Raw genomic sequence first — 9476 nt, forward strand, 5'->3', positions numbered from 1 at the left:
GTGCCAATGACATCTTTGTGACAGTTTTGATTAGAGGGGTCCCAGACCTGAAAACATTCCCTGCTAGGGTCTGTAACACAATGCTACCTTTAGTAAGAGGGATCTGCGTTCTGGTCATAAAGGTGAAAGGCTGACAGAAGTAACACAAGGCTACCTTTAGTAAGAGGGATCTGTGTTCTGGTCATAAAGGTGAAGGGCTGACAGAGGTAACACAATGCTACCTTTAGTAAGAGGGATCTGTGTTCTGGTAGATAAGGCAAGGTCATGAAGGTGAAGGGCTGAGAGAGATTTGAAGAGCCTGCAATTAAATGGTACGAGAAGGGTCCCAAATAATCACTGTTCAGAGCTTCCAAGTACTTGACTAACCAAAGACACCCAGAAAACTTTGTATTTCGTCTGAAAATTGCTTTAAATAGTGAAAAATGCAATCATTGTGTATCTTTGTTTCTTTGCATAAGTGCAAAGCACTGCACATATATTTGCAATTGTTGCCTTCAGTAACACTTTTGTGATGATATCCTGCTGAAAAATAATTTAAACATGATACTATAAATATAAATAAATAAAATGAAACGTAAGTCACAAACCCATCTGCATTTCCCCAATGACCTCTTTCCGGAGAAGCAATGTGCTATGAAATACTGAGAGTGGCCTCTGGAGTCAGCTGGGCCTGGGTACACATCCTGTTTTACCACACCTTGAAATCACTGTGATTTCCATGAATTGACTGACAAAAACCACGAGGATGTAAGGAGGGTCAGAGGCTTTCTTCCTGTCTGTAAGGCTGAGCTCACATGCACCTCACAGGAGCATTATGGAAATTCAAGATTACAATGCATGTGCCAGCTGCATGCAATGAAAAAATATAGCATTTCACTTCTCTAAGAAAATACCTACATTTTAGATTGAAATTGTTTGAGCTTTAGATTTGAAATTATCTGAAATCAGGACTATTCTAAAAGAAAATCAAACATATGACCGGAAATCTAACATGAAGAACATACACAGATTTGATAGATGCTTTAAATTACACTGGTAGAGAAAAATGTAACACAAATTTTTATGTTCTAATTATAAGAACGAAGGACATTTTAGAAAAGGCATTTGCCCCCTCTGTTAGAGCCTTCCACTCTGGCCCCCCACAATGCCTTACAGAGCAAATCTGGGTCAGACTGGATGCAACCTGTGATTCCCAAGAGACAAACAAAGCAAGGTTTGTGATGCTCAGTACTGGACGGAATGCCAAGAAACAGAAAAACCATGTGTCAAGATGGGGGGAGTTATTCTTTAAACACATCCTGGTATATGTTTATCATTAAAGATCAGTGCCTTTGCTCAGTTCTGGGATGGAATGCCAAGACACAGAAAAGCCATGTGTCAACAATAGACGAATTATTCTTTAGACACATCCTGGTATATGTTTATCATTAAAGATCAGTGGCTTTTGTGAATCTAAAAAATTAAGCCTTAAATGTTTTCATCAAATTCCAGTTAACTACCTGATTTATCTAGGTTATATTAACAGTATTATTTAGAATTTCACCTTGAAATGAAGATGTCTGTGTAACTTTTATAATGATGTAAAACAAAGAGTAGGATTAGGGAGGGCAACAGGCCACTGGTGCAATGGATAACACGTCTGACTACGGATGAGGGAATTTAGCCTGGAATAAGGAATTTTTATTTTCCAGCTTAGTAATGCAACAAATTTTAAAAATAAAATAAAAATAATGTTTTATGTGATTCATGTTTCTCCTAATGCAAAGAAGACAGGTACTATTAATAAAAATATTTTTAAAATGTAAAGGCTAAGGCCCCAGAAGTTCTGATTTTTTATGTTTCATAGAGTGATTATCATCACAGAAGCTCAAGCATTACATAAATACAAATGTGTATACCCCTGACCTGGTAATTCTGCTTCTGGAAATTTATCTTAAGGTCCACCTGCACATCTACAAATTGATGCATATTCAATGTTATGTACTGCAGCACTGTTTATAAGAGCAAAAGACTGGAACAGCCTAAATTTCTATCTATAAGAGACAAAATAAAGGTACATCCCTAAAATGGAGTATTATGTGGTTGTTAAAAAAGAGAAAGAGAGGAAAAGCAAGAAAAAGAGAAAACTTTCTAACATTCAAATTAATAGTAGAAAACTCTCCAAGATACAATTTTAAGGGAAAAAAAAATCAAAGTAGAGAAGAATATAGAGGAGGCTACCTTTAGTGTAAAATAGTTGAAAATTATAAATATATTCATGTTTATAAAAGAAATTTTAGGAGGCTATAAAAGAACAAAACAAAGGAAAGAGGAACAGGAGCTGGGACACAGGTGAGTAAGACGCATGGCAGGCATATGTCTTCAAATGCTTTTATTTGAAAATGTTGGACCACGTGTACATGTTACCTATTTTAAAATTAGATTTTAAAATACAAGCAAGAAAACAAGAACATGAAAGCCTAAAAAGAGCATGTGGAACTACCAGAAAAAGATACTAATCCATGGAGATAATGGCAAGGTAGCAGATGCACTCATTTCTCAACCACATTGTATAAATGAGCCATCAACTGTAGGATTTATAATTAAAAATGAGTCTATTTGAAACACCACATTATAAAAAAGCTATTAACTAAATCTTTAAAGTGACAGTAAATTACCATTTAACATTTTAAAGAGATACAGTCACATCGCATGTATGAATGTAGTCACCTGTAGAAAATGTCTTCGTTACCTTGAGTTACCCTGACCATTTCTTCTTCTCCTGCTGTTTCACGTTTTGCTTCTATGTCCCCTGCTTCACTGCATCTAATAAAGCAGCTATTTGAGGCCAACAAAGCCTTTTTCCCCTAAGTGAGACAAAATAACAAAATAGCCATGAGGATACTTCTTGTAGAAGAAACATTAATTAAGTGTTTAGACTGAATTAATTTTTCCTCCCTGATTTAAAAATCACAGAAAATAACTTAGAGAAAAACCTGAAAAATATAATACAAGAACATATAGAAAAGGAAACCAAAATCACCTTTCATTTTAGTATTCAAAGATTACCAAATAAACATTTGTAGTGTATCTTCCTAGTAGGACTAAATTCTAATTAGATAAGGTAAGATTGCTTCCTTCTAAAAGATCTACTGAAGATAAAACTGATTTAGTTCAGTTTGAAAAGTTAACTTTAAAGACAACATAATTATGAATGCATACTTTATTCAATATTAGCATTTTAAGTAAAATTTATTTTCTTCACAATTAGAAAACATGAAAAGGTATATACAATCCTTTGGTGTTTCAAATTTAAGAATCAATGTCTGAGGGAGTTTTGTGTGTGAAAATAAATATTCATATACTTTTTTAGTTGCTTAATGTCTGATGTATTACACGGCTTTCTATTAAACAAAACTTTAAAAACTGATTTTCTTGTGTATCTAAATCTGGGTTATAAATTTGGTTAGCTTAACTCCTTAACAAATATAATGTTTATTTATAACTTGTATTTGGTTGATTTTTTGGAAAACTTGGAATACCATAACACTTAGACAAAATATTTATAAATACAATGATTAAAAAATATGTTAACCTTATATCACATCCAGTTAAAAACATGCTGATAACATGGATTTAATTTCTTAGTCAAGTCACAAGGGCTGGGTGGTCTCTCATCTGGATGGCTCCTGGTGTGCCCTGGAACATGGCGGTGTGGTCCAAGGCGATTTAAACCTGTGCCACAGATTATTCAGCTGAGTCCTTTTTGCAATAGAGTTTTAAGACCCTCTTTCATTTAAACTTAAAATTTTTGAAAATTTAGTGTCCTTCCTAAAAATAAAATGAAATGAACTTTCCTAAGTGTGTATTATTAGTACTATCTAAGTCATCATCCTGGCCTTATGAAATAATGTCATTTTCTACTGGTGTAACTTTATTAGAAGTATCTCATCATAACTAGTAGGATCATCTCAAAGGGGTTGCAACAGATTAGCAGGTAATGAAATCAATGTAGTGTTTCCTGAATGGTATTGGGTGGGTGGCGGAGGGGAAGGAATATACACAGACACACAGAGGAAGGGGTAAAAGAGAATAAGAAATATCAAGGTGCATAACACATGGATAAGTATTGTTAAGTACAACTCTTGCTTCAGTTATACATGTGTGTGTGCTGGGCTGCAATGTAAAAATGCATTTCTCAATGGATTGGGTCAAGATAGTTTTCAAGTCACTGACAATATTTTATCGTAGGGGATGAGGAAATCAGTCTAAGTGATTACCTCTTTCTGGTGGGATGTTTGTTTAATCTGTCATCTTAGAAAACACTGCTGAGTTCCTATTTTCAGTTCATTATTATATACTACCAAAGCTGCTACTCAAAGGCTGAGCTTATCTTCTATTTGTTCTGCGTGGTGCCCAGTAGTCCTTACTGTTTTTGATATAGTTATCTACTTTTTAAACACTACTTAGCACTCACATATTTTTGTTCAATCTTTACTTCTCACACAAACAGAAAAAGGAAATTATGTATTCTGTATCAACAAGGATTTAACAAAACATCCACATAATACAACTGTCTACTTACTAAATTAAGAATTAGTATATTATCTTTATTCTTCTTATATTAAAACTATCTTTCATACACTGTTTAAGCTTATGAACTGAAAGTCTTTTAGAGATAATTACTTCAATGAACTATTATTATTTATTTTACACACAAATTGTCACAACTTGGTCTTAGCAAGCTCCACTGTTCGCTGACAGTCTCTAATGCTTCTGAAAGCATCCATGATTTCTGCTACAAAGAAGATACTTAGGGACTATTCTGTTTTCCTACTCTGAGACCTAAAATTGACTGGTTCTCTAATGGAAATGAGATCCATATCTAGGCAATAAGGGTATACAGAAATAATTGTGGGCAAAAGTACTAATGCTATTTTTGTTGCACTATATTTTGAGATCTCTTTAAGGCTCTATGTTCTTATTGATTTATTCCAATTTAATGTATTATACTATTGCATCCTACTTTTTCTTTTTAAATATGTTATGATTGTTACAGACTTTCTGTTAAACTGACAGGAAGTTTTTATAAACAATAACAGCACTTACATTTTGAAAGACTGGTTCCCACTGTTCTCTTGGTCCAATTGCATCTGAACGCCCAACAAGTTCATCTGAATTTATACCAAGATATTGTCCATAGCCAGATTTCAGGGTGATTCGGTACATTAATAAGATAGATAAAAGTTAAAAAATGAGAGAAAATTAATTATAGACATCAAAACAGGACATGTGTATGTGTGTGGGTGTGTACATATCTAAAATTCAGACTGGACATATTCCAAGTGTTCAAAAGATGCATGTGGGCTGAGTGGTGACTCACTCCTGTAATCTCTGTGCTTTGGAAGCCAATGGGAGAATTGCTTGAGGCAAGAAATTCAAGATCAGCCTGGACAACATAGTGAGACCCCATCTCTACAAAAAATTTACAAAATTAGCTGGGCATGGTGGCGTGAGCATGTAATACCAGCTACTTGGAGGCTGATGCAGGAGGACTGCTTGAGCCCAGAAATTTGAGGTTATAGTGAACTATGATCACACCACTGCCCTCCAGCCTGGTGACAGAGTGAGACTCTGTGCCTTCAAAAAAAAAAAGCTACATGGACTAGTTGTTGCCATATTGGACAGTGCAGTTTTAAATTTGGTTTTATATTTTGCTTTTTAAATATAAACATTGTACCTTACATATTACATAACATATATTTCAAAATTCATCATTCTTCAATTATACCTCTTTAAAGTTCAATAATAAATTACTAAAACTACTTTTTCTCTTATCATAAATAGTTCTATTTATTCATTATTGTGATTTTTAAATAGACGATGAGGGAAGGCAGAGTCTAGGCCATGAATCTGAACTTAGTCATTCATCTTTATTAAGATATTTGGGATCTCTGCAAGTATTCTGAATTTTAAATGGCATTCAGTGATTCGATAAAATAGGAATTTTGTTTACTCTGAACTGGGTAGTGTTTCAGCAACTGGCTACTGTGTCATTATTTCTATAAATTCAAAATGTATAAGGAATATTTACCTTTCACAAGGGAGTATCCCGGGTCTCAGTTCTCAACCGTTTTTTCTAGGTGCACTCATGCCTCTGTGATCTCATGAAGTCCAATGGCATTAAATTCCATGTATGTGTGCATGGTCCATGAATGCATATTTCCAGCTCCTACCTGTCCTCTAAAATTTAGACTCATATCTAATTATCTACCAATTATCACCACTTGGAAGACTAAATAGACATCTCAACTATCACACATCCATAAGGAATTCTTGATCCTCCACTTTCAAACCTCTGGGCCCAACACTCCTCCGTCTTCTCCGTCTCAGTAAGTAGCATCTCCAGCATACCAGCTGTTAGGCCAGAAAACTTACCCTGACCGCTCTTTGTTTCTTACACCTCATGTCAGCATATACACCGTTGAACTGTGTTCAGAATCTGAGCTTCCCTTGCCACACCAATTGTGTACACCCTGCTTCACTTTACGTCATTGCTGTCATGGATTATCAAAGTATCTTCCCTAACTCCTCTCCCTTCTCTTTCTCCCTTCACTTTGTTCTTCACTGAGCAACCAGCGTAAGGCTTTATTTATTTTAGTTTTTGAGATGGGTCTCCTCTGTTGCCCAGGCTGGAGTGCAGTGATGCAATCTGGGCTCACTACAACTTCTACCTCCTGTGTTCAAGCGATTCTCCTGCCTCAGCCTCCCAAGTATCTGGGACTACAGGCATGCATCACCAAGCCTGGCTAATTTTTGTGTTTTTAATAGAGATGGGGTTTTGCGATGTTGGCCAGGTTGGTCTTGAACTCCTGACCTCAGGTGACCCAGAGGAAGTCTTTTTAAAGCATAAGGCAAATAATGTTTTTCATCTGCTTAAAATCTTCCATGGCTAGGAATGTCTTAAACCATCTTGTCCTCTGACACTTCTCTGGTCTCTAGTCCAATCAGTCTCCCCTCTATTATTGCAATCTTCAAAGTCACCGGCAGATGTGCTTCTGCTCAGGGCCTTTGCATGTGTGGTCCCCTTTGCCTGGAATGCTTCCTCATCAGGAATCAGGTTGGCTTACTTCCTCTCTTATCCAGGCCTTTGCTTAATTATTAATTATTACTCTGTCATAAGAAGAATCTTTTCTGACCGTTTCACTTAAAATGGCACCTTCTCACTCTCTATTCTCTAATTTTACTTTATTCTTCTTTAAAGCACTTCTTACCATCTGACCTATCTTGTATACACATTTTCAAATTTCTTCACTGGTTGCTCCCACTCTGCCCTATGCAAGCTCCATGAGAGCAGAGACGTTTTGTTCATTGCTGCATCTCTATCTCTTAAAATAGTTCTTGGCATAAGTAGGCATGCAGTTAGTATGCGTGCATGAATGAGGACAATAATGGGCCCAAATTATTCTGGAAAATTTTTCCTCAGTCTTGAGGCTAGTTTACTATCATCAGATTACTTGGTTTCTTGACCATTAATGACTCACTGTATCTGTCCTATTTACAGGCACATCTTGGAAATATTGCGAGTTCAGTTCTAGACTACTGAAATAAAGCAAACATTGCAATAAAGTCGCCAGATGCATTAACCCATCATGAGACTCAACCGGTCTTTTGAAATTTTGAAGCCAGGCGTTGACTTCTTCTCTCTAACCGTGAAAGTCCTAGATGACTTGTACCTCCAGTAGAGAAGGCTCTTTCATCTGCACTGAAAATCTATTGTGTTGTGTGCTGCCTTCATCAGTTATCTGAGCTAGATCTTCTGGGTAACTTGCTGCAGCTTCTCCATCACACTTCCTTCTTCACCTTGCACTGTTATGCTATGAAGAGGGCTTCTTTCCTTAAATCTCATGAACCAACCTCTGCTAGCTTCAAACTTTTCTTCTGCAGCGTCCACACTTCTCTCAGCCTTTATAGAACTGAAGAGTCAGGGCCTTCCTCTGAATTAGGATTTGGCATAAAGGAATGTTCTGGCTGGTTGGGCCTTCTATCCAGACCATTAAACTCTCCATACCAACAATAATGCTGTTTCACTTTCTTACCATGGTGTGCTCCCTGGATTAGTGTCCTTCAAGAACTTTGCCTTTGCATTCACAATTTGGCTGTTTTGTCCAAGAGGCCTAGCTTTCAGCCCGTCTCATCTTTGACATGTCTTCCTTACTAAGCTTAATCATTTCTAGCGTTAGATTTTAAGTGAGAAATGCATGAGACTCTACCTTTTACACGAACACTTATAGGCCATTTTGGGATTATTATTTGGCTTGTAAGATTATTAATTGGCCTAATTTTCACATTGTTGGGTCTCAGAAAATAGGGAGGCCAAGGAGAGGAAGAGAAATGGGACAGCAGCCGGTTGGTGAGGCAGTCAGAGTCCATAGAGTATGTATCAATTAAGTATGCCTTTGTACATGAATGCAGCTCATGGTGCCCCAGAACATAGCAGTAATTCATAGGTCACTGAACACAGAGCACCATAACAAGTATAATAATACATTTTGAAATATTGCTGGAATTATCAAAACGTAACACAGATACAAAGTGAGCCCATGCATTTGAAAAATGACACCAAAGCTTCTGGTTAGCTGAAAACGTGGAGGTTCATAGAGGAGGGTAGTGTCCAGGAGGTGAGGAAGTGCCATGCCACATCCCCATACATTGCCTTATGTGTCTCTTCACCTGTATCTGTTGTAGCATCTTTTATGATAAGCTGGCAAACGTGTTTCTCTGAGTTCTATGAGCTGCTGCAGCAAATTAATCAAACTCAATGAGGGATCATGGTAACTTCAACTTGAAGCCAGTCAGTCAGACGTACTGGAGGCCCAGACTTGCAACTCGTTTCTGGAGTGTGGGGAGAATCTTGGGTACTGAGTCCCCAACCTATGGGACCTGATGCTATCTCAAGGTAGACAGTGTCAGAACTGAATTTGAGGACATCCAACTCGTGTCTGCTGCTTGATGCATGGGGAAAAGACCCCCATATATTTGGTCAAAGAAGTCTTCTCTGCTGATGATTTTTGTGGTGTGAGAGTAGAGGAAAAAAAACAAGGTTTGAGAGAGTTTTCCCTACATAATTGTCAGTGAAGTGGGATTTGCTTGAATGGCCCTGACTGATGGAAGCATGTGCTTTGAAAAGAGAAAGTATTAAAAGGTGGAGGATGAAGAATCTTCGATTCCCAGGTGGCCACGCGGTCACCCATGGTATGAAGCTGCAGCTATGCTGAGATCAGTTACTAAAGGTAAAAGTTATCAGCCAAATTTAGAGATGGATCCAACCTCCCAGGAATTAGTTCACTGATGCATAAGAAAATGCAAACTAACAAGAAAAAAGAAAAAGATTCAGTCCCTTGGTTATTGTTACCTATAATGGCTAAAATGAAAGCTAAAGAGGGTGCTGGTTAGGCCTTGAGGCTGGACTAAATTCAGATGTGGGTCTGTCTCAA

Source organism: Nomascus leucogenys, unplaced genomic scaffold (genome assembly GCF_006542625.1).
Source record: "Nomascus leucogenys isolate Asia unplaced genomic scaffold, Asia_NLE_v1 001208F_48212_qpd_obj, whole genome shotgun sequence".
In the NCBI taxonomy this organism is placed as follows: domain Eukaryota; kingdom Metazoa; phylum Chordata; class Mammalia; order Primates; family Hylobatidae; genus Nomascus; species Nomascus leucogenys.